Source organism: Monodon monoceros, unplaced genomic scaffold, assembly GCF_005190385.1.
Source record: "Monodon monoceros isolate NGI ecotype Baffin Bay Population unplaced genomic scaffold, NGI_Narwhal_1 Super_Scaffold_3, whole genome shotgun sequence".
NCBI lineage: Eukaryota > Metazoa > Chordata > Mammalia > Artiodactyla > Monodontidae > Monodon > Monodon monoceros.
In genome coordinates, this window is record NW_021703780.1 from 22,975,972 (window position 1) to 23,001,123 (window position 25,152).

The following is a 25,152-nucleotide window of genomic DNA, read 5'->3' on the forward strand; positions in this document are numbered from 1 at the left end:
CGCCCGAACAGGGACTTGAACCCTGGACCCTCAGATTAAAAGTCTGATGCTCTACCGACTGAGCTACCCGGGCCCACGGGTACTAGGCTTCTCTCATGGCCTAGTAAAGGTAAGTTCGTTAGGTTGGTTTCAATTTTGAGTTCTCAAAGCGTTAAAAAAAAAAAGTCGCCGGCACAAGTACCTCACATACTCAAGCCAAAAGCAGCCGGCGGATCTCACTCCTACACTAACTAGCTGCCACCACAACAGGCAACACGTTTGAAACAACTTGACTTCCCTCAAAAATCCAGCGCTCTGAGGAGCTACCTCAGCTATTGAAAGAGCCCCACGATGCTCTCAAAAGCCAACAGTTTGGGTAAAAATGAGGGGGATCTTCTTGTGGGACAAAAGTTTGCTGCTCACTTCCCTAAAATCACGGAAAGCCAACATTTTCTTGTACCTATAGGATGCAAAGAAGAGAGGTGGAGCTTGGACACGTCCTTCCTACCCATCTACCCAAATCCTATTCATGTTGAGAGATTCATATTCAAGCCCTCTTCGCCCTACTTCGCGAACTCCAACCTCGCCTCCTCCCTCTTCCCATTCACGCACTGCTTCGCCTTTCCGCTCTGGTCCACTCTGCCAGCTCCTGCGTGGGATCTTCCCAATAACTCAGTCCACTCCATCCAGGTTCCGGGTTTTTGACACTCCAGTCAGGGTTTCCCAGACCTGCCAGATTTTGAGTCTGCGGAGCTTTCTAATAGTATAAATTACTGTCCGGCCTCTTCTAAATATGCTTTCGGACTTCATCCAAAATTCATATCTGGGTTACCTGTTGGACAAAATAGGCGGAAACTGGTTTTGCGCCTGAGTGCCTGAGGTGTGAGCTGCTCTCTAGGCATACAAAGTGCTAGTTCCTTTCCCAGCCCACACATTTCCCTGCTCTCTCACATTCCGGAGAGAATTCCGTCCGAAAGAGGTTGTGTATTCTGTTTCCTCCTTCCTCTTCCCTCCATCTGTCTTTCAAAACAGAACCTCAGTAAGGAAAGCAGTTGCCGGGTCCCGGCCGAGTTGCTGCCCTAGGTTTGCTACACACTCTCTGTCGCTCTGCATTTCTTGGTAGGTTTCGTAAATTCTTCCCGCTCTGTCATCTCTTTCCTTCCGGAAGGACCTAAATCCCCCTCTATCCGCCCCGTCCCTACCACCCTTCCGCAATACCTAACGCTGAGGATTTCCCTAGTGGCGCAGTGGTTAAGACTTCACCTACCTAAAGCTAGGGACTTAAGGGTTTGAGCCCTGGTCCAGCAAGATCCCCCATGCCGCGGAACAACTAAACTCGAGTGCCACAATTAGCCTGTGCTCTAAAGCCCGCGAGCCACAACTATAGAGTCCACGTGCTACAAATACTGAAGCCAGAAATACTTGACTTTTCTTCTTTGTATTCTTCTGCATTACCTCTGTGGTCTTTTAGGCAGCTTTGGAGGCAGAGGAGGATGAAGTTGGGGGAAAGGAAGAATTTGAAGACAAGAAAAATGCCCCATTCCTGGGACTTTCCTTGGTGATGGAATGGAAATGCCTTCCTGAGAGCTAGCTGTGGAGCAGACTTTGAAGCAAGCTGAGAGAAGTAGGGAAGATACCCGAAGCAGAAACAAAGAGCCGCAAGGTCCGAAATCAATCTAAAGCCAGCCATTCTTTTGTTTTCCTGCAATGCATACCAATGACTCCTAATTCTCCAATTCCAATGGGTCGTTTTCAGTCCGTGTGCTACTCTCATCTCAGGCGCCTTCTCTTCCATAGCCACGTGAAAATCCAGGTCTCTAGATGCAAGCTATCTGCTGAATTATAGACTCAGGTATGACCTTGCTTACGAGACATCTTCATCATCATGAAGTTGCTTCCTACACATTTCAAATTCATCTCATGTTCAAACAGTGCCAGAACCAGTGATTGTCTGTGGCAGACACTTACCCCTTTTCCTTTAGTAGCTGAAGGTTTTCTGTCTTCTCTTTCCATCTGGACCTAAATTTCCAGAGGTAACTTTCTGAGTTCCCTTCTTTATACTCACTCCCCTGAATTTTTTGCTAGGTCTCTGGCAGTCAGGAGCAGTGGAGGTACAGTCCCCTGCTGTGATGATGTGGGAAACCGGTGGTACCATGGAGATGACCAGAGAAGGAGTAACAAATCCCAAGGTCAAAGCTGAAGCCACTTGAGGCACACTGACCATCAGGGAGCCAAAGGTGAACCTTAGAGGTCCTAGGTATTAGTTATTTTCTTTCCCTGGGAAAAGTGCCCAGAATATGGATTCCCTTGGGGGCTACAGTGTCTACAGTCCCAGTGCTCTTCAGAGACTTTCTGTCTTTCATGATTCTGCCCACTGCCTTCATTTATCTGAGACTGTATGGAGGCTCCATGTTTAATCCAGTGAGTATGAAGAGGAAGAGAGAGAAGATGCATCAGGGTTCCTGGCACAGAAAACACCAAGGGCAAGCTTTTGTTCTCTGCCAGGAGCTGCTAGGAGCCACTGGAAGGAAAATAAAGAGGTCAACAGATAGCTCACTCAAAAAGGAATTTAAAAGCAGTCTCTACTTGGCATCTGCCCTAAAATAGACACTGCTTTGTAAAAGCATTTCTCAACTGGGAGGGTCCAAAAACGATGCCCTTGGATGTCTGTGCTTTAGGAGTTTATAGCAGCTGCTGGGTAAACTGGGCATCCTAAGGTCCAGTGTCTGTGGAGTCCTGTCTTCTCATCTTCCACTGTGAATTGCTAATCCTACCCTCTCAGCCCTCCTAGCCTTTGAGAGGCTAAATGGAAATCTTTTTTGTTTGTACACATGAACCAGCTTCCCTCCCTCTGCAAAATTCAGCTTTTACATTATTCTACTCTTTTGATACACAAACTAGCAACCAAAAAAAAAAAACTGAAAATGGAACTGATTTTGATATATTGACCTAATGTACAATTATGTATAGCAACAAAGTTGTTGTATAATTTTAATTAGCTCTTTGTTTATACCAATAGTGTTTATTTTAGGAAACACAAGAAATTTATGCATCCATCTGTTTTTATCCCTCCTTCTTCATCTCCCCAACCCTGCACACACTACCCCTTTGGTTGCATCTCAGAAATCTTTGGTGTGATGTTAAATCATGTATTCCACTTTATGACTTTATTTAAAATTCTAAAAACAAGAAACTGGAATTCCGTGGGCAAATGTAGGAAATGTAGAAGGGAAGACATTTTAATTCATTACTCGCCAATATCCTTGCAGCTTTATTTCAGCCAGGAGTGTGTGTATGGGGTTGGGTGTTTTCTACTACCTGGTCTGTTAAAATCTCCAATGAGACCCAATTTATCATCTGCCAAAATCCAGCTTCTAACAAAAAATTTTAATGCCTTAAGCCTAATTTCCACCCAAATCAAACTATTCCTGCCAGCTAATAGCTTCCAACCCTGAAACTTCCAATTATGTTCCCAATGTTCACGTTGACAGTCTCATCATTCCTTAGCACTGCTGTTTGGGTTGTTCAATGTTCTCTCAGTCACTCACTCAGAAAGATTTGGGACCCACTTCCCCCACCTCAACTGCTTGCGTCCAGTAATGGATGGAGGGGTGGAGGGAAAGGAGGTGGGGATGAGAAGGGGGAGGCATGGGAGGCAGGTGAAAGCTTTTCTCTTGTCTGTTAGATGATGCAGATCTGACTGCTCATACAACTAAAAGAACTAAAAGAATAGGGCCGTTTCTCTTCCCCTTTATTCTGTCCTTTTTCTGTTCTGTCTTTACTTGCATATGCCAGTTGTGGTGGGAGGCTTCTTGCTTTGGAAGTGAAATGTCTGATGGGAATGTCTTTCTTTTCCTTTCTTCCCTTCTTCCCTTCTTCCCTCCCTCCCTCCCTCCCTTCCTTCCTTCCTTCCTTCCTTCCTTCCTTCCTTCCTTCCTTCCTCTCTTCCTCTCTTTCTCTCTCCTTCTTCTTGTCTTTATTTTGCTGTTGCCCCGCCTTGGGAGGTGATAAGCCAGAGGCAGCAAAAATGGGAAAACTATAAAAGCAATCCACTGCCCTTCTTTTCGCAGAGGATATGAGAAAAGGGGTTGATAAAATTTAAGTGGAGGTGCCAGGGATTGAACCAGGGACCTCGTACATGCAAAGCACGCGCTCTACCACTGAGCTACACCCCCATACCTCTACCTTTTTCTAGCTATTTCATAAAATATTATTATTTTTTTTTTTTGTAAGCTAAGAGTTCTCTGGAGAAAGTCTATCAGGTTAAATTACACTATTTCTGAAATTACTAAACTGGATACAGTCTAGTGGCTTCTCCCTGGCCTGCAGTTATTTAATTAACCCAGGAACAGTTGAAAGAATAATGCTTTCTAAGAGATAATTGACTGAGAATGTCTTACTTTTTTCTTTTTCTCTCTTTCTGTTCTTTTTCCTTCATGCTCCTCAATAATACTACCAATGGAATTGATTGCTCAAGCTTGATGTTGTGAATCTGCCATGTTTGTCGTTTTGGGTTCAGGAAACCTGAATGAGCCAGATCTTTCTTTTTTGTTTCCTTCAATTAAATGTTCCTTGGGAAGACAGACATCACCAATGATGATGAGGCCCTTAGAGTGGAAAGGGATCAGGAGCAAATGGGTATGAAGTTAACTGTGCTATGAGCAAGAAAAAGTGAGTTAGGGAATATAAAGAGGAAAGTGGGAAACGTTTGTGCCAACATGGTTTAAGAGAGTAAAAGAAAAGGGCGGGAACAAAGGTGCTAGAAACCAAACCCAGTACTTCATTTTGTGCACTCTACTCTCACATAATCCAAGAAATTCGGAAAAATACCTGTCCCCACTGATTTCCATTATTTGCTACTGGTTCTCCAAGAATAAGTCTAGAAATGAAAAGCAAGAATTTAGAAATTTTAGAAGATCTTGTAATTGCTTTCACTCCCAAGTTCATGATCAGAGGACTTGACTCATTTTAATAGTGTGTAGATCTAATGGGGTGCTGTCCAATTGCTTGGTGTATAGAATGTGGAGAGGGCAGCATACTAGAACGGGAGAGACAACACTTTATTCAACTTAGGCTTTCAGCTGGCACGCTTACACATAAAGGTAGGTTAACAAGAGAAAAACAGAGCTTGTTAATGTGTGCAACAGGCATCACACAGAAGAAACCGTAACTCAAAGTGGCGGCTTAGCACCGCGGCTAATGAAGTATATTCAACAAAGAACAGTAAATTTGTAGACAAATGACAGGATCGAGGAATGCAGTTTTCATCTTCCAAGGGCAGAAAACTGTGGGAAATTAAATATATGGGAAGAAACTAGTGGAGTAAGATTTGTTTGCAGATTCCTCTGGTGCGTCTCTGGGCTGATAAGAGTTTGTCTCCAGTAAAAGGAGAATTTATATCCTGCCTTTGGGTGGATATGGGAGGGTAGAGAGAGCTTTCCTGTGTGTGTGTGTGTTTTGTTGTTGTTGTTGTTTTTTTTGCATCTTAATTAACTTCAGCTCAAAATAATTTTCATGTCAAAGAGCCATATTTTGCGTGACATAATCTGGTTTCATACATAGTCATGTGCAGAGGGAGCATGTTACAGTGTGTGATATATTAGAGCTAATTTGTCACTTCAACTCAAAAGTGCATGAAGATCTGAGAAATTATGAGTATGTCTTTCTATATCTTATCATATTTAAATCCTTTTAAGTTGCTTTTTAAATTTACAGTTTGATGTCATTAGTTTAAAAAGCCATTTAAAATTACATTATTTCTACTTAAACTAATTTACTGAATGCTAAACTAGATGTATTTCACTTTATTTTATTTTTCGGCGGCGCCGCGCGGCTTGCAGGATCTTAATTCCCCAACCAGGGATTTAACCCACGCCCTCAGCAGTGAAAGCGCGGAGTCCTAACCACGGGACCACCAGGGAATTCCCATATTTCACTTTTTTCCCACCCCCCCCCTGCAAAATAAGGAGCTAACTCAATATGAAGAGGATAGCAGTGATTCCAAAAACCGAAGGCCAGTTTTAGGCAGAAATACGAACACTCACAAGGAGCTGGTCTCATCACGCAGAATGAGAAACACTCGCCTGCGATTGGAGGTGCCGGGGATTGAACCCGGGGCCTCGAGCATGCTAAGCACGCGCTGAGCTACACCCCTTTACTCTTTTTGCTCGTGGAATAAAATTTAATGGCAATATCTATCTGCCTTGTGTTTCCAGAACCTGAAATTGTTAGTACAAAAATCCCTTATGTACGATTCCGTTATTTCTGAAATTCCTTTATTGCATTCTCTTTCCAGGCTACATGAAGAGAAAGGCATCTTCATGCTAGGCAGAAAGGTACATTCCTAGGATCTATTCACACTTGTCAACCTACAAAAGGTGAATAGAAGAAGGAAAAGAAGAGCCTAGAATCAGTGACACTCAAGGAACAACTGGGAGAACTAGCCCCACAACTTAATTTCTTCAGACAGATCCCCATTGTAAGAATTTGCTGTCACCTAGAATATCATTCTGTGTCAGAATGTAAGAAAGTGCTTAAAGACGATAGTAAGCTCAACAGATTACAGTATCTTCAAGACAATCTTGGAAACACTGAGCATTAAAATGAATAAGAAACAATAAAGGAATGCAAAGTAATGAATGAAATAAGACTGCTAGACCAGAGAGTTGAATGAAATACTAGGTCTGAGTGAGGAGATAGCCAGCGTCAAAGGATCCTCAGCTTTGCTCTGAGGATGGTAAGAATGACTCTGTTGTCTGTTACACAACATGGGGACTTCAAAAGTTCAGTCTGAATTGAGAGGCCAGTGGCTCAAACAGATTACTCAGACACTTGTTGAATTAAAGTTCTAAAATCACATGTACTTTGGCTAGAGTAAGATTCCATAAGTTCATTGAGGGTTCATTCATAGAAAAATCTAGAGCCATTTTGTGACCTTCAGTGATGCCTAAAGGATTAGTGGGCTAGAAGACATAAGAAACCCCCAAACCCTTGAAATAAGGCAATTATAGCTTTCTCTCTAGATTTTTGTCGTGGCTCCATTACTTGAATAGGCAGGAAGCTCTGGGAGCAGCAATTTTTTTCCCAGCACACACCAGGCACTTATCGCTAGCTTATCACCTTCTAGAATATGGTGGAGGAAAAGCTAAGGAAACAAAAATGTGACTCATGTTTTTAGTAGGATGATGTTTCCTTTAACTGAAATTATCTGTAAGTCCCATGTTCTTCACTATAGAAAATGTACATTGCTTCCCCGACCCTCACCAAACTTGAGGAATTGGGAATGGGTCTTTCCACTTTTTATTTTTCTTATTTATGCCCTTTAATTTATTGATTGCAAACTTTTCCCGAATCTAAGAGCCAGTGCACTTGAACTGAATGAAGAAGCCTCTTCCCAGTGAGTGATAGATGATGAGCATCACTTACTGCCAGGTGGTGGAGAGTTTGAGTTTTGAGGCATTGAAACTTGTTGGGTTTCCCAAGGGAAACTTGAAATCCTGCTCACAGAACTCTAGGTTGAGTTCTGACTGTGGTCAATATGACACATTTATTTTTTCAAACTTTCAAAATAAAAAACAGTGCTTGTTTAATGTAGCTGGAGGTAACAAGTGGATAATAGTAATAACAATGGGTTACATTAAATGATTATATCACCTCCTTGATAAACAGACTCCCTAAGAGGTGAAGTAATTAGTTGGCCACTAGTTCACAGCCAACATGTAACAGGGCAAGTTTCAAAGCCAAGCAGATTTCCTAGAACACCTGCTCCAGATCCTTCTTTACAGTCAGGAATCCTGAAGTCAAAAGACAGATAGAATGACTTTTGGATTCATTTCTGTTTGAAAATGTCATTATCACTCACAGGGAAAGGGATGGCCTTACATAATTTCTTAATGTTGAGCAGCTCTCAATGCTGTGGGGAAATGAGAAAGAAGGGAATGAATTCATAAATATGTACCACGAAATAAAACACCTTAAATGCAGCAATATGGCCTGCAAACCCTACTATGACATTTTGTAGGGGACGCTACAGCTCTGGTTCTGGACGCCTCAAGGAACAGAGGACACAAAGACAGGAGAGAGGAAAACAAAGTATTTCTGAGAGTGAGGCATTACAGCATCTCTTTCAAATGGAATTTTCTCTGCAATAAAGAGAATGCCAAGGAGTTTGCAACTAGGACAATATCTACCAAATAAATCAGTTGAATACATGTCCGCTAGCTAGACCTGTAGATTCGGGTAGCTCACTAGGTAAATTTCAGAATTTTTAATCTGGGGAAACAAAGTTTGAATCCCTAGGGGTTCAGGTTTCGTGTGTTTACATTTATTCTCCAGTTATTTCTAATCGGCAAAAGGCTACTGAAGTCTTGCCTGCTTGATGTTCTGAATATTTACAATGGACTCTTCTACCCTAGTGTCTGGTAAACTATTGCGTTCGAGCTAAGAATGGTTTTGGAAAGTTTCATGGATGTGCATGTCATCCTTGCGCAGAGGTCATGGGAATTTTCTCTGTATCTTTCCAGTTTTAGTATAAGTGTTGCCGAAAGGAGTACCGTTTTTTATTTTTAAAGGTGAAAAAGAAAACAAAAAAAAGTATTGGGTGACACGTGAAGTTTATATGAAATTTAAATTTCGGTGTCCATATATAAAGTTTTATTCGAATACAGCCACTTCATTTACACATCGTCTATGGCTACTTTAGGGCTATCACGGAGAGTAATTGCAACAGAGACAGCACGTGGCACCCTTTCCCCTTCCCACTGCTGCTGTGCGCACTACGCATTGCAGCGACTCAGTGATCTTTCCTCAAGTTTTTCAGTGTCCTGTGCATCTCTGAACCATAACATTTTATTGTTATTACTTCTATTAGTAGTGCTTGCACGTCATGTGAAAACAAAACAAAACAAAAAGTGTGAACTGTGGCGCAACATTGTTTTTATTGTGCAATTAGGCTTTAGCATGCTAAAGGAACTCAACATTCGTGGGCATCATCCGAGTGAATAGGTACCGGTCCACGGCCTGTTAGGTACCAGGCCGCACAGCAGGAGGTGAGCGGCGGGCGAGCGAGCGAAGCTTCATCTGCCGCTGCCCGTCGCTCCCCACCGCTCTCTATCGCTCGCATTACCGCCTGAACCATCCACACCCCTGTCCGTGGAAAAATTGTCTTCCACGAAACCGGTCCCTGGTGCCAAAAATGTTGGGGGCTGCTGCATTACGACATTCCTTATTAATGCGCAGAAAGGAAATTCACCCCTGGGATCAACAAAAACTCTTAGTGTGCCGAAACCCGGGATCGAACCAAGGACCTTTAGATCTTCAGTCTAACGCTCTCCCAACTGAGCTATTTCGGCTACCTGAAAAACCTCGGTTCCTGACATTTCTTTTTTAATATTCAGATTGTTTTCAACTTCCGTTTTAGACGTTTTCAGATTTCTTAAGCATGGCTGCCTAATTGTCCAATATACTTTCCTATCTGGAAAGACCTGGAATCTATTAACTTCCACGTATGCCAGTTGCATCCAATTCCTGGCAGTATTGGATGAACACGTAAAGGTGGGAGAATTTGAAAAGAGGTAATAATGAGGGATTCAATAGAAAGCTTTTCCGCTCCTCTACATCCTGTCAGTTGACCCAGATACAGCTCAGAATCTAAAGGAAACTAAAGAAAATATTATTTGGGGGGGGGTCCCTTATTTTTCTCTTCTTTTCATTCTTTCATCTCTCACAACCTCCAAAAATGCTGAGAAATGGAGTCCAATGATGCTGTGAATTTGCTAAAAGAATACCGTATACATAAATATTACCAGACTAAACTCTTGAGACAATATTCCCAACTGACAGGGAAGCAACTTTCACAAAATTTAGAAAATTTGAAACAGCATATCTCATCATAACAGAATTTCTTCACAAAAATTCCTTCAAAAATGAAAATGAGACTACAACCAAATCAGCTTTTGATTGGCTCCTTCATTAGCCAGGCAAGGAAATCATTTAGCATTGTGATGTAATAAACAGTGCACAGCACCATTTCATATTCAAGTATAAATAGAATATATGAGCAGGGCCTACATACATGAGTAATTTGCATGAGAAAGTAGCTTATGTTCCCATGGCTCCTACACTTGGTACAATCCTCCATTCTTCAATCTACCTCTATAGCTTCATAGGGAGTTCCTACAACTAAAGAAGAAGAAGAAAAAAGAACCAGACTTGGTTTATAGGTGATTCTGCTCATATACTGGTGAGCAGAGGTGAGCAGCTCTGAGCAGGTGAGCACTTTTCTCAACCCTGGGAGCTGCTGAACCACTGTAAAGAATAATTAATGTTACTCTGTAGCAGTTCCCAGCAAAGAGACTCCCAAGTGGAGGTGCCGGGGATTGAACCCGGGGCCTCGTGCATGCTAAGCACGCGCTCTACCACTGAGCTACACCCCCGGTGCTGGTGGCTTATTTCATTCATATTAGAAATTAGTGAGGATTTGGTGAGTCTCGCAAAATCACCAATTGTTCTGTGAATTAACTTAACGAGCTCTAGCGGGTGCACTCCACCCAAAGTGCACTCCACTCACAAAGGTGAGCAGCTTCCATAGTACCTGAATGTTGGTGGTGAAGGTAAACCCTCTCAGTGGGTGTTACTTCAAGCAGGGCACATGACTGTTCATTTTGCTTGTAGAGTAGGGATCTACACTAATTTATGAGGGGTGGCTAATAGTTTGGCTGGTAATTAGGAGCTTGGAAGGAAAATTATTGAAAAAGTGGTGACAGAGAGGTCTGGGAAAGAGGTGGGTAGATAGAATTGCCCAAATGTGCAGAGTCTAAGGATATTTGTTTCCATGTGAATGCCCTCCAGAGAACAACCTCCTCAGAGGTGATCTAATAGGCAGTTGGACACGATGACCCATTCTGTTGATGTCTGGAAGCTTCTCTTTAGCCACTATTCTACTTGCCCAGTGAGCTTATGGACAAACTGGCCATGATGACAGGAACAGAGGTCATACACAGGTTCAGCAACATGCACCTCTATGCACCGAAATGATGTAGTTCAAACCACTGCTAAGTGACTAAACTACCAATATCACAGACAAACTTTGAGCCCTCACAAGCTATCATTCCATGGGGGAAGCAGCTAACCCCCTGGTGTCAGGTTCATTATATTTGACCAATTCTGTATTAGGGGGACAGTGTATATCTCACTGGAATAAATACTTAACCTGGATGTGGATTTTCCTTCACCTCCCACAATGCTTCTGCCAAAACCACCAACCATGGATGGTTAATGTTATTCTCTAGTGGTTCCCAACAAAGAGACCCCAAAGTGGAGGTGCCAGGGATTGAACCCGGGGCCTCGTGCATGCTAAGCACGCGCTCTACCACTGAGCTACACCCCTGATGCTGGTAGCCTATTTCATTCATATTAGAAATTAGTGAGGATTTGGTGAGTCTTGCAAAATCACCAATTGTTTTGTGAATTAACCTAACGAGCTCTAGCGCATGCACTCCACCCAAAGTAAATGTCTTAACACCAGATTACTTGCTCAGAAAGACTGATGATCCATTGTTCCCTACTTCTGCTGACCATAGAAGATAATCATGCTTGGAGGTAGAAGAGTAGAGAAGCACAGAGAAGGGATCATCACTGGGCATATTTGCTTCTCCTTAGCCCGCAGCTATTGCATTGACCAAGGCACAGTTGAAAGAATAATGCCTTCTTAAAGATAATTGATCGAGAATGTCTTACTTTTTTTCCTCTTTCTGTTCTTTCATGCTCCTCAGTGGTACTGCCAATGGCACTGGGTCCTCAAACCTGATGATGTGAATCTGTTGTGTTTGTTGCCTCAGGTTCAAGAGATCCTACATGGGCCAGATTTTTCTTTTTTGTTTCTTTCAACCAAATGTTCGTTGGGAAGACAGACTTCAACAGTGATGATGAGGCCCTTGGAGTGGAGTAAAGGGTTATGAATTTAACTTTGCTATTGAGCAGGAAAAGGTAAGGTAATATAGAGAGGAAAGTGGGAAAAGTCTGTGCAAGCATGGTTTAAGAGAGTGAAATAGGACAGTAATGGAGGTGCTAGAAATGAAAGGTTGCCTCAAAGATGCTGGCTTGGAAGTGCTGGATGAACATATGGCAAAATTAAGTTAAATGAAGCGATTTAGTATCCATATCAAGGAATATCAAGAAAGAAGTTATTGATTTAGAGAAGAATTGGATTGTCAAACCTGAATCTTTATGACCCTATTCTTTCGTCTGCTTTCAGTTTTCACTACTCTAATCTGAGTGGTGAACGTATCCTTCATTTAAGAATGCTTAATACTATCTCCTGGACATTCCAGACAAATTTGGACATTCCAGACAAAGGGCAAAACTCTACCAGTGATGGCATGTCAGCTACAGGGATGTTTTGTCAGTAAGGAAAATGAGAAGGCTCAAGTAATTTTTAAAATGTCCAGGGATGTTCATCTCTTTCCCTCATGTCACTGGTTAATTAAGCAGTGAAATCAAGATACGAAATGTCACATAAATTCTCACACATATATATCATACATATAGCACTGACACACACACAATAAAGAGATTATTCTTTATGCGTCATTTCACAGTGACTAAACCTCACAATACTCCCCAATGCACACACACACATAAAACCTCAAAGTAAAATGAAATTAAAAGTGTGATGCTGAGTAGCAAGTATACTGGAATTTCTTATCCTGCAACTTTCCTAGATTTTTCCAAGTAAACTTTATATTTTTATTTTAAAACTGTAAATGAAATCACAACCAAAATAGGTCAGTTAACAAAGCACAGTTGTTGGATTATGATAGTTCCATTTGGATTCCAAAGGTTTGATATAAAATTCCTGTAAGAAATGAGATGTATTAAGAAACCTGGGAGACCAGCTAGTTTTGATGTCACTCCCATGATTACATATGTGTTGTCTGTGCGTGTGTTCAAAACAGAATAACAGCAAAATCCCCTAATCATTGATAACAATGACAGCATTTGGACTGGAGAAGCCTGAGCCGGAGGCTAAATTCTGCAGTGAAGGGGAAGGAAATGATGATGAGAGATGACAGGACTAGGGGAAAATAGAGCGCCAGAAGATAGTATATTAGGAAGGTTTGCCTATCAGAGGAAAGAACCTCCAGAAATGACCTCTAAGCAGCAACTGGCATCTGTACCAGAAGGAAAAAAAAAGTCTTTAATACAATTCACTTACACTGTAGATTTCAAGACGGTGATCCTACAACATATGTTTGGCTGAATCACCAGATGTTAAGGATGGGTAGACATAGTGGGTCTCAAATCTGAGTGGAGGGGGCGTCTTCTTGGGAGACCGTGACTTTGATGCTATGTCAAGCACAGTGGCACGGAATAGCTTGGCGGAGCTCTTCTCGCAAGAGACATTTACGTTGGGTGGAGTGCGCTCCCTAGAGCGCATGTAAGTTAATTCATGGAACAATTTCTACTATGAATGAAAGGGCATGGCTATGTCGGGGGTGTAGCTCAGTGGTAGAGCGCGTGCTTAGCATGCACGAGGCCCCGGGTTCAATCCCCGGCACCTCCACTCGAGCATCTCTTTATTGGGAACCGCGACAAGCAAACCAGGAGTGGCTTAGGCTTTCTGAGTGAGAGAATATCCAAGTTTCCTGCCTTGTCCTGGTGTCACAATCTTCTTTGTCACTGTGGAATACAACGATGCTCGTGCTGAGTTACTCAAACCGTTTATTCAGGTTTTTATTAGCCATTTGCTCTCTAGCCATTTTGTACAATCACAGCTATGCCGTGGGATACACACAGCATAAGGGATGCCTGCCCCTACCCTTACTATTCTTAGGTATTGTGTGATGACTTCTGAAGTAGCCAAAGTGAAGCCAGGTACTTCTGATCCTCATGTGTCTTTGGTGGAAATAGCATTGGGCTTAAAGCAAAGATCCACAGGAGAGGAACAGAGGAAGTCTGTTCAAACTATTGCTCTTCAGACTCCCGCTGGGAGAAGTGTAGAATATAAGCAGTAAAGGAGAACACTGAAAATGTCCTAAAAGATATCTAGAAGAAAACTGGGTTTCCGAGGACTGACTTCTGCGTATGAGTAAGAAACAAGAATGTAAGAACTAAAGAACCTGCTCTCAGAGAGTGAAACGGTCGACTTTCAGGTCGAAAGTTTGATGCGCTATCCGAGGTGCTGACACTTGTATTCTTGGACATCTATTCAAATGTATTTGTTTGTTGTCCGGCTTACCTTTCTCATTTGTCCCTCACATTCCAAGCCCAATGCGCTAAAAATCCGTTGCTGCCTCAGATACGTAAGCCCAAAGACACCGGCAGACCCTGCTTCTACGCTCAACATTGCTCCCACTACAGTCACACGGGAATCCAGATGTGGCTTTCCAGCTGCTCTTTATAAAGCTATCAATTCCAGCAGTACTGCACCGCAAACAAAAATTCAACCACACGAGCGCCCTACAAAGTGCTCAACTTGTTTAACCAGCGAGGAAAAGAGCAACTAGTAGCTCTCAGACTACGATAACTGGAACAAAACAAACTGGATTCTTGTGGGACATAACGTTTTCACCTACTTCGCTTAGAATAATGGAGCTTCTCTTGCGGTGGACCTGTAGAAATGCAGAAGAGATAAAGACCTTGGATACATCCACATACTCCCTCATCCAAACATTACTCGTGTTTAATTCTCATTCCCAAACTTTCTTCTAGCGTCTAGTTCTCCTGTCCTCCTTGGCTGCTTCTCCCACTCAACTGTCTTCCCCTCCCCACAGGATACTCTCCGCCCTTCATCCCCTCTCTTCTCCGTCCCCCTTCAACTTTCCCTTTCTCAGCATTAGTCTAGGAACAACCGAACCTTGCTGACCTTTCAGAGTCATTAGTCACATGTCAACTAATACTCTTTTTTGTTTTATTTTTTTCAACCTTTTAACATTCCCAAACCATTCTTAGCTCGCAGGCAATAGTTTACCAACCACAAAGTATAGGGTCTCAGAACTTGTAAATACTCAAACTTTAAGAACAGGCAAGCTTTCAGTAGCCTTCTGCAAGTTAGAAATAACTGGAGAATAAATTCGAACAGAAGGACCTGAGCCCCTAGGGATTCAAACTTTGTTTCCCCGGTTTAAAAACTCCAAAAGTTTACCTAGTGAGCTACCCAAATCTATAAATCTAGTTACTGGATATACATTCAGCTAATTCATTTGGTAGATATTATCCTAGTTGCAAATCTCCTTTGCATTCTCTTTATTGCAGAGAAAATTCCACTTGAAAGTGATACTGCAATCACTAGCTCTCAGGGTTACTTTGTTTTCCTCCTTCTTTTCTGTCTTCCATTCCTTTAGGTGTCCAAAACCAGAGCTGTAGCGTCCCCTACAAAACGTCACAGCAGGGTTTGCAGACCATATTGCTGGACTTAAGGTATTTTATTTCCTGGTGAGTATTATGAGTTCATTCGTTTCTCTCTTCCCAACTTCCCCAAAGAACTGAAAACTGCTCAACATTATATGATTATGTGGCACCACTTCTTTCCCTATGAGTGATAATGACATTTTCAAAGAGGAATAAATCCAAAAGCCACTAATCTCAAGTGGTCTTTTGACTTCAGGATTTCCATCTCTAAAGAAAAGACCTGGAGTAGGTGTTCTAAAGCAAATCTGCCTGGCATTGAAACTTGCCCTGTTACATGTTGGCTGTGAACTGGTGGCCAAGTAATTACTTCATCTCTTAGGGAGTCTGTTTATCAAGGAGGTGATATAATCATTTAATGTAACCCATTGTTATTACTATTATCCGCTTCTTACCCTTAGCTACATTAAACAAGCACCTTTTTTTTTTATTTTGAAAGTATGAAAAAATGAATGTGTCATATTGGCCACAGTCTGAACTCAACCTAGGGTTCTGTGAGCAGGATTTCAACTTGCCCTTGGGAAACCCACCAAGTTTCAATGCTCAAAACTCAAACTCTCCACCACCTGGCAGTAAGTGATGCTCATTATCTATCACACAGTGGGAAAAGGCATCTTGATTCAGTTCAAGTGCACTTGTTCCTAGATTTGGGAAAAGTTTGAAACCAATAAACTAAAGGGCATTAAACAAGAAAAAAGTGGAAATACCCATCCCAATTCCTCTAGTTTGAGGGGTAAAACAATGTATGTTCTCTATAGCAAAGAACATGGAACTTTGAGGTAATTTCAACTAAAGGAAACATCATCCTACTAAAACCATGGGCCACATTTTTGTTCTCTCAACTTTTCTCCCACCATATTCTAGAAGGCAGAGAAGCTGATATCAGTTCCTGGTGTGCTCTGGAAAAAAAAGTTGCTCCTCCCAGAGCTTCCTGCCTATTCAAACAATGGAGCCATGACAGAAATCAAGAGATAATTGCCCTATTTTCAAGATTTTGTGGTTTTTTGTGTCTTCTAGCTCGCCAGTCTTTTAGGCAACATTGATGATCACAAAATGGCTCTAGATTATTCTATGAATGAACTCACAATGAATGTATGGAGTCTCACTCTAGCCAAAATACATGAGATTTTAGAACTTTAATTCAACAAGTGTCTGAGTAATCTGTTTGAACCACTGGCCTCTCAATTCAAACTGAAGTTCTGGAAGTCCTCAAGTTCTTTGACAGACACCATAACCATTCTTACCATCCTCAGAGAAAAAGTTGGGGATCCTTTGATGCTGGCCACCTCCTCACTCACACCCAGTAAACCAGTCAATAATCTTGTCTAGGAAGAAGTTCAAATTTCTAAATTATCAATGATTTGTAAAATAAAAATCTTACCGGCATTTTCCAGTTTACAGGCCATATCTTTTCCTCCCTAGTTACTGTCTACATTTCTCTAAATTTGTAACCTTAAAAGCAATACTGAAGTTTCTTTTTTAATGTTGTAAGGAACCTTCCTTAAATCAACAATATCCCTACAGTAGAACAGAATAAACCACTGCAAGTCAATAGATGTTACTCTGGTTTCTAGCTCTTCGTATTCCTGTTGAGCCAAGAGCTCCATGTCAGGACAGTGAATGCATGGACAAGATTCTCCAGAACAAAGCTGGGTTGTACTAGTCTTGGCTCATATCTAAGTAATGGAAACAAAGAAATAAACAAGAAACTACCAGGCTCTAAAACAAGACCTAAATCCTGAACCATCAAATTGAAAGTTTATTTTTCCATCAAATTATCTAGGATTAAAGACATTTTGTTATGAAAACCTCTGCAATTCAAAGAATTTAGGTTTCTGCCTAACCTATATTTTTTATCCTTTCTTTTGCTTTATAAACCCAATGTGCTAACAAATAGTCACTCCAGACAAATCTTAGGTACAGAAGCTCAAAAGCGTCAGCAGATTCCATTTCTAAAACAAAAGGGTCTCCTCACAGCTACAATGGGGTCGAGAAAATGTGGTTTCTTACTGCTCTCTTTAGAGCCACAAATACCAGTGACTATTTGCCAAAACCAAAAACTCAACTGCACGCATGCCCTCCTATGTACTGTTTGTCTTGTTTTGAAAGAAAGAGCAGTGAGAGATTCTGCAAACCTTGACATGCTTAGAAAAAACAAGCCAAGTCTTACGTGGAACAAACACTTTCAGGCTACTTCACTTAGGTTAAAGGGAACTTGTTTCTTGTTTACCTAAAGGAAGAGTCAAAGAGAATGCACCCACCAAAATCCTATGCCAACACAAAGTGTTCTTCACCTTCCCTCCTCCACATTTGGGTCAGATATTGTAAATTCATTCCCATCTCCCCATCAAGGTCTAAACTTCCAGAGGTAGCACACACAGTACTATGGTTTAAATCACTATGCGTTACCTTTTATGTCTTTCTGGCAGCATTCTGGCACAATGAGGAAGGAAGTTGTAAAAAGGAGGAATATTTAAAACTTTTTTTGGAGATAATTTCAAACATAAAATACAGTTGCAAAAACTATCTTATATATCCAGATTCATCTATTGTAACATTTTGCCACATTCATTGGTTCTCTTTCTCTCTCTCTTGCTCTCTCTCTCCACACATAGATTTTTTCCTAAACCATTTGACAGCGTTGGCAAACATATCCTTTTACCCCAACATACTTCATTGTATTCTTTCAGGGCACTCCCTTATGTAAGCACAGTAAAATTGTCAAATGTAGAGAATTTAATATTGATACAAAACTATACCCCTCATACACAAATTTTGCTAATTGTCCCGATACTAGCCTTTACTCCATTTTTTTTTTTTTTTCCAAATCCGGGACCTCTCCAGGGTGACACATTTCATTTATGTTAATGTATTTTTAGTCTCCTTTAATTTGGGACCATTTCTCAACTTTTCTTTGTCTTTCATGATATTTTCGTTCATTGACATTTTTAAAGAGCCTGTTGCAGTTGGTTTGTATAGTGTGTTTCGCTTTCGGTTTGACTGCCTGATTAGATTCAGATGATGATGAACTTTGGTCAGAATACAATAGGAGTGTTGCTGTGTCCTTCTCAGTTTATCTCGTCAGAGGTACATGATGTCAGTGTCCCCATTATGATGAAGGTAATCTGATAATTTGGGGTAAGGTTTTCTCTGCTGAGTTTTTTAATGGTCAAGTTACCATTTTCGTAAGAAATATGTGAGGATAAATACACTTTGATAAATACATCTTTCTTTATCAAACTGTCACCCATAGCTTGGGCACTGATTGATGAATTTTGCCTGAATCAATCATCGCAGGACAGTGGAAAATGATGATGCTGTCATTTCTTCCACACAATAATTGGCATACTATGTAGGGTAAACTTTCTTTTCCTTCCTTCCTTCCTTTCTTTCTCTCTCATTTCCTTTTTTCTTTCTTTCTCTTTCCCTTTCTTATCAGTATGAACTCAAGTATTCTTATTTTATCCATCCAGACTATATTCTTTTTGTTTATTACTCATTTTAATGCTCAGTGTTTCCAAGATTTGACTCATAAATACTGTGCTCAATTATCTTTGAGTACGTTCTTACATACTAGCTCAGAAAGATATTCTAGGCTCATCTTGTACTTTTCCTGTCCCAGCCCTCTGGTGACAAGTTCTTCCAGGAGCTTTGGTTCCTTCTAGTGGAAATCTGTATTAAGAAATTAAGATATGGGACTAGCTCCTCTCATTGTTCTTTGAGTGTCATTGATTCTAGGCTCTTCCGGGAGACAGGGTCAGGAAAGGGCTCTTCTTTGCCTTCCTCTATTCAAGTTTTGTGTAGCCGGGTCTTTGGGGGTAGGTTGACAAGCGTGAATCAGTCCTAGGAACGGTGACTTTCTGCCTAGCATGAAGTTGCTTTTCTCCTCATGTCACCGCGAAAGAGAATGAAAGAAAGGAGTTTCAGGAATAATGGTGTTGTACATAAAGGATTTTTGTGCTAACAATTTCAAGTTCGCAAAAAAAGCAATGCAGATAGATATTGCCATTAAATTTTCTTCAGCCAAGTTAGTAAAAGTGTAAGGGGGTGTAGCTCAGTGGTAGAGTGTGTGCTTAGCATGCCCTGGCACCTCCAACTGGAATATCTTACATCTCGTTCAGCGTTTCTTTGGTCCTTGGCTTTCTTCTCATTCCCTGGTTTTCTTACATGTCGAAACTTCTTTGTCACTCATAATTCATGCTGATTTGCTCAAACTTATTTGTCCACCTTTAAAAGCCATCCACTCTAGTCACTGAGTAGTCACTCCTATGTTGGCTAAAGTCTGTACTACACAAAAATTAACAACTGGGGAAAATTAGAGTTCTGAGAGCAGGAAAATCACTTTGACCATGGTCCCACCTCACCTTTCATCAAACTAGCATCAGGAATCAGTTCAACGGGTTTTTTCCTGGATTTGGAGAAAGTTTAAAATTAAGAGGCTAGAAAATCTGAAGTCAACCTGCTCTAGTACTTTGGGGAACAAAGTACCTTCTCTGGCATGAAGAGCACAGGATTCTCCGGTAGTGAGACGTAGGACAGACTGGCTGCATAATTTGCTGGCCACAAGGCTCTCTGAAATGCACTGGTCACAGACACATGAGGCTGGCCATGATGACAGCTATAGGAGAGAATGCTCCAGCCAAAGAAGGAAGCCACTCTCTTGAGTCCTTGCCCTCTCTTAAAAGCTTGAGAGTGGATGTTCACCAGTGCCAGGTTTGAGCTGAGAAGGCAGGAGATACTCATTCACCACACAGACTTGCTGTCCTGTCCTGTCTTGTTTGGATCCCAAAGGAAAGAAGTAAAAAGAGTACAGGAAAACTTCTTTTCTCCTTCTACTTTCCTGAACTCTCACTCTGGGTATGCTTGGGAGAGCACCACCTCTTGAAAAGGCTGCTAAAGGAGATACACTGCTGGAGTCCTAAGCACTTTTGGAAACATCAAAGAACACAGGTTTAGGACACTGGTCTCCAGAGATTTGGGATAGTTGCTTGGTACTTGTGGGACGATTCCACCTTTTCCTATAAGTGATCCTATTAATAACAATGATTTTGATGAATCAACATGAATTTGATTATACAATCCAGTTTATGAAGTAAAAAAGTTTTTGTGTCTCACCTAAACCAGGGGAAAATGTAGAGGGACACCTGACTGCAAAGCAAGAGGTTTGAGGGAAAGAGAAAGGCTATTCTTGGTCACAGAAGAGGTGAATGGTTTGATTTGTGTTAGTTTACTGCTTGTTGCAAACAATTGGCCACTTTCAAGAAGCCAAGTCACATAAAGTGATTGGCCATTGTAAAAGTTTCATTTCAGCAGTTTGGGAACATTGCATCTCTCTTACCTGATAAATTTGGCTGACTAGACGCGCAAAATCTCCAGTAGTTCTCTGAAATTAGCCTACATGCACTCTAGGGGGCGCACTCCACCCAAGGTAAATGGCTTGTAAAAGAAGCGCCCCACCAAGCTACTCCGTGCCATTGTGAAGTCGAGGTCTCCACGGAAGATACTCCTTCCACTCTCTCAGAGAGACTTTGAGACCCACTACGTCTGCCCATCCCTTGTATCTGGTGATTCAGCCAAACATGTTCTAGGATCATGTTCTTGAAATCTACAGTATAATTTAATTGTATTAAAGACATTTTTCCTTCCGGTAGAGGAGTCAGTTGCAGCTTACAGAGCCTCCCTGGAGCGTCCTCACTCAGATACGCAAACCTTCCTAACATACCTTCCTCTGGCGCTCTATCTTCCCCTGTTCCTGTCATTCCCCCATCGTCATTTCCTTCCCCTTCACTGCAGAATTTAGTCTCTGGCTCAGGCTTCTCAACCTTAATTGCCCTCGGTATCATCAATGATTTCAGCGTTTTAGCTGTTGTTCTGTTTTGAATACACACACACATAATCATGAGGGTGCCAGCAAAATAAGCTGGTTTCCCAGATTTTAAATATATCCCCTTTTCTTATAAAGAAAATTTCGCTTTTGTTTTGTTTTTTCCAACCTTGGAATCCAAATGGAACTATCATAATCAACTCTGCTTTGTTAACTGATCTATTCTGGTTGTGATTTAATTTACAGATTTAAATATGAAAATCTAAAGTTTACGTGGAAAAATCTAGGAATGTTGGAGGGTAAGAAATTTCAACACACTACTTAGCAACACATTTTAGCTGCTCCGTGGCATGTGGGATCTTCCTGGACGGGGGCACGAACCCGTACCCCCTGCATGGGCAGGCGGACTCTCAACCACTGCGCCACCAGGGAAGCCCAGCAACACATTTTTCCTTCATTCCAACTTTGAGATTTTCTTTGTGTGTCTGTGCATTGGGGGGAGGGGTGCGTATTGTTACGGTCAGTCACAAGACACTGTGAAATGACCCATAAAGGAAGAACTTCTCTACTGTGTGTGTGTCAATGTGCTATGTATGGTGTATATGTATGAGACTCTATTTGACATTAGGCGATCTTTATTTCACTGCTTTATTAACCTGGTGGCATGAGGAAAATACCTGAACATCACTGGACATTTTAATAACTACCCAAGCCTTCTCATTTTCCTTACTGACAAAATACCCTTGCAACTGGCATACCATCACTGGTAGAGTTTTGCCTTGTCTGGAATGTCCATATGTTAAGGGCTCCAGAAAGAACAATATTAAGCATTCTTGAATGAAGGATTAGTTCACCACTGAGATTAGAATACTGAAAACTGAAAGGAGAAGAAAAGTAAGGTCATAAAGATTCAGGTATGACAATCCAATTTCTTCTTAGTGTCGAAACTTCTTTCTTGATATTCCTTGACCTCAATACTGAATCACTTTATTTTATTTTGCCATATATTCATGCAACAGGTTCAAGCTAGTATCTTTGATGCAACCTTTCATAATGCCTTGGCAGTCATAGTTTTTTAAATTAAGTGCCATTTTATAAAAATCCCTTGGATCACTAATGAAATTATGAAAAATATTAAACATCTACTCCTATTGACCTTTTAATTCAATCTTCCTTTCACAGAACTCTTTTTATTTTGAATTTATTTCATTTTATGATGTTAATGTTACTTATGTTTTAAGTATGTTGGTAGTTTAGTCATTTTGCAGTGGTTTCAATCTGCTCTATTTTAGTGTACAGAAATCTGTTACTGAGCTATATATGACTTCCATTTTTGTCACCGTGGCCACTATTTTCATAATCCCATTGGACAGGACAGTGACGGCTAAGGAGAAGCTTCCAAACATCAAGAGAATGGGTCATCTTGTCCAACTGCCTATTAAGATCCCCCTCTAGGAGGTTGCTCTTTGGAGAGCATCTACATTGAAAATAATCCTTAGATTATTTAGTAATCTATCCTTCCGCCCATTTAGTAAAATCTATCCCTCTGTTTCTTTCCCAGACCTCTCTGTCATGACTTTTCAGCAATTTTCCCTCCAAGTACTAATCATCCAGCCAAACTATTAGTCACTTGTCATGAATTAGTGTGGATCCCTATGCTCTATCTGTTCTTCCAAGTAAAATGAACAATCACGTGCCCTGCGTGAAGTCATGTCCACTGGGGGGATTTACCTTCACCACTGGCCTTCAGGTGCTATGGTAGCTGCTTACATATGTGTGGCGCCAGCATAGGGTGCAGAATTACTGATAAACCAGTCCTGCTTTGTTTTGTTTTTTTTCTTCCTCAGTTACAGGGAACTCACTATGAGGCTATGAATGGGAGTTGAAGAGATAAAGTACCAAGTGTAGGAGCCATGGGAATATAAGCCACTTTTCCATGCAAATGACTCATGTGTGTCGGCCCTGCTCATATATTCTGTTTATACTTAATAATGAAATGATGCTGTGCATGCACAACTTTATGGCTAGATGGATTAGAGAACAAGTAGGTTACGACTGGAAGCTCAAGTCTCATAGTGACTCGTGCCCAAGCATTTATTCTCTCTCATAACATAGACCAAAAACGATATTTTAACAAGAAAATAAAAATTTGAGGAGGATGTCATAGTTTTGCACCAAATCCAAAAGGTTTGTCCTGTGATTCACTAATAGAAGAATGCCAAAAACTCCAAATACCATCTCTGTCTTACACAGACATTTGAGTACTCTGCTGGGTCATACAGGTAAAGTGATAATGTAGCTTTCGTACAGCCTGGACCTACTGCAGAACTTTCTCTTGTTCTGGGCTTTAAATAAAACTGGTAGCTTTCCAGGCTACTTGTTAAGACCATCACATTATTAGGTCTGGAAGACTCTATATTGCCTCCAAAATTCAAAGAGGTCCTCTAGGCTTACCTTTCTCACAAGTTTTAAAATTTGTTCAACTAAGTCTTTTTCTGTTCCCTTCATAATTTTACCACCACCGGTTGAAACATATTGTGGCAGGTTGTAATGAATTGCTCTTTGTTCAACTTCTCACAAAATAGTCCCACCTGGAGTTTTTCCACGTAGACTATTCCTGTAGGTTATTTCTTCAGTCACTTCAAACTAACATTGACTCCTTGAATAAACTACTGAATAATGTCAGTAACATCTGTTAGACTGACTCATCAAGAGTCAAAGAAAATGATGGCAGATCATTTGCTTATTTTTAAAATCAACTCGATGTTGCTCCTGATGTCCTCAAGGCTCAGTCAGCGGGGTCTTAGATTTCTTTTCTCTAGACTTTTTTTTTATTTTTTGGCCACACCCTGTGGCTTGTAGGGTCTCAGTTCCCTGACCAGGTGTTGAACCCCGGACTACAACAGTGAAAACCTGGATTCCTAACCATTAGGCCACGAGGGAACTCCCTGGATGTATTTCTTTGGCTACTACAAGTAAACACTCTGTAATTACTTCTCCGTGATAAATGGTTTCCTTGCATGACTTACAGAGGAGCCAATTATAGAATGACTTGGTTGCAACCTCATCTTCATTAAAAACATTTTTGTGTGTGTGAAGAAATTCTGTTGCAATGAGATATGCCATTTTAAAATTTCTAATTTTTGTGACAGTTGCTGTCCTGCCAGTTGGAGTACTGTGACGAGTGTTTATGAACCTGTATATACACTGGTAGTGAACCTGTATATTGCATTCTGGTAATGAACCTGTATAGTGCATTCTTTTAGCAAATTTATAGCGTTATTGGATTCCATACCTCAGCATTTTTGGAGATTGTGAGAGAGGAAGGATCAAAAAGAAGAGATAAATAAGGGATCCAAAAAAAATATTGCCTTTAAGTTCCCTTACTTTCTGAACAGTGTCCTGGGTCAAGTGACAGGACGCAGGGGAGCAGAAAGGCTTTCCATTGAATCCCTCATTATCACCTCTCTTTAAAATCTGCCTTATACCTGTCCATCCCGCGCTGCCAGGAATTGGATCCAACTGGCATACATGGAAGACAATATATTCCAAGTCTTCCTGGGTGGGCAAATATATTGGCCAACTAGATAACCATACTTAAGAAACCTAAAACCTTCCAAAGACCGAAGTTGAAAATAATCTAAATATTAAAAAGAGAAGTCAAGAAGTCATTTTTCTGGGAGCCGAAGTAGCTCAGTTGGGAGAGCGTTAGACTGAAGATCTAAAGGTCCCTGGTTCAATCCCGGGCTTCGGCAAGCTTAGCATTTTAGTGAATACGAAATGATGCTCACGATACACCATACTCCTTTAGTATGTTAAAGCCTAACTGCACAATAAACACAATGCTGTGGCCATAGTTCAGCCATGCAGGAGCTCGCAGTTGAGGCCCACGTTTACTGTTTTTAAATGATGTGTAAGGACTGCTACTTTTAAAAATAATAATA

The 25,152-nt window shown here is 41.1% G+C and overlaps 8 non-coding genes across 8 annotated transcripts; 2 read left to right on the forward strand and 6 right to left on the reverse strand.

Moving 5' to 3' along the window:
* On the reverse strand, positions 1-73 carry TRNAK-UUU. The gene has a single exon. It is a non-coding gene; the product is annotated as a tRNA-Lys (tRNA).
* Positions 74-4,082: 4,009 nt separating this feature from the next.
* On the reverse strand, positions 4,083-4,154 carry TRNAA-UGC. Its single transcript has one exon. It is a non-coding gene; the product is annotated as a tRNA-Ala (tRNA).
* Positions 4,155-8,424: 4,270 nt separating this feature from the next.
* Positions 8,425-8,531, reverse strand: LOC114908165. Its single transcript, XR_003796862.1, has one exon. It is a non-coding gene; the product is annotated as a U6 spliceosomal RNA (small nuclear RNA).
* A 725-nt stretch (positions 8,532-9,256) lies between these two features.
* TRNAF-GAA lies at positions 9,257-9,329 on the reverse strand. Its single transcript has one exon. It is a non-coding gene; the product is annotated as a tRNA-Phe (tRNA).
* Positions 9,330-10,340: 1,011 nt separating this feature from the next.
* Positions 10,341-10,412, reverse strand: TRNAA-AGC. The gene has a single exon. It is a non-coding gene; the product is annotated as a tRNA-Ala (tRNA).
* An 881-nt stretch (positions 10,413-11,293) lies between these two features.
* On the reverse strand, positions 11,294-11,365 carry TRNAA-AGC. The gene has a single exon. It is a non-coding gene; the product is annotated as a tRNA-Ala (tRNA).
* A 2,103-nt stretch (positions 11,366-13,468) lies between these two features.
* Positions 13,469-13,540, forward strand: TRNAA-AGC. Its single transcript has one exon. It is a non-coding gene; the product is annotated as a tRNA-Ala (tRNA).
* An 11,350-nt stretch (positions 13,541-24,890) lies between these two features.
* On the forward strand, positions 24,891-24,963 carry TRNAF-GAA. The gene has a single exon. It is a non-coding gene; the product is annotated as a tRNA-Phe (tRNA).
* Positions 24,964-25,152: the final 189 nt, after the last annotated feature.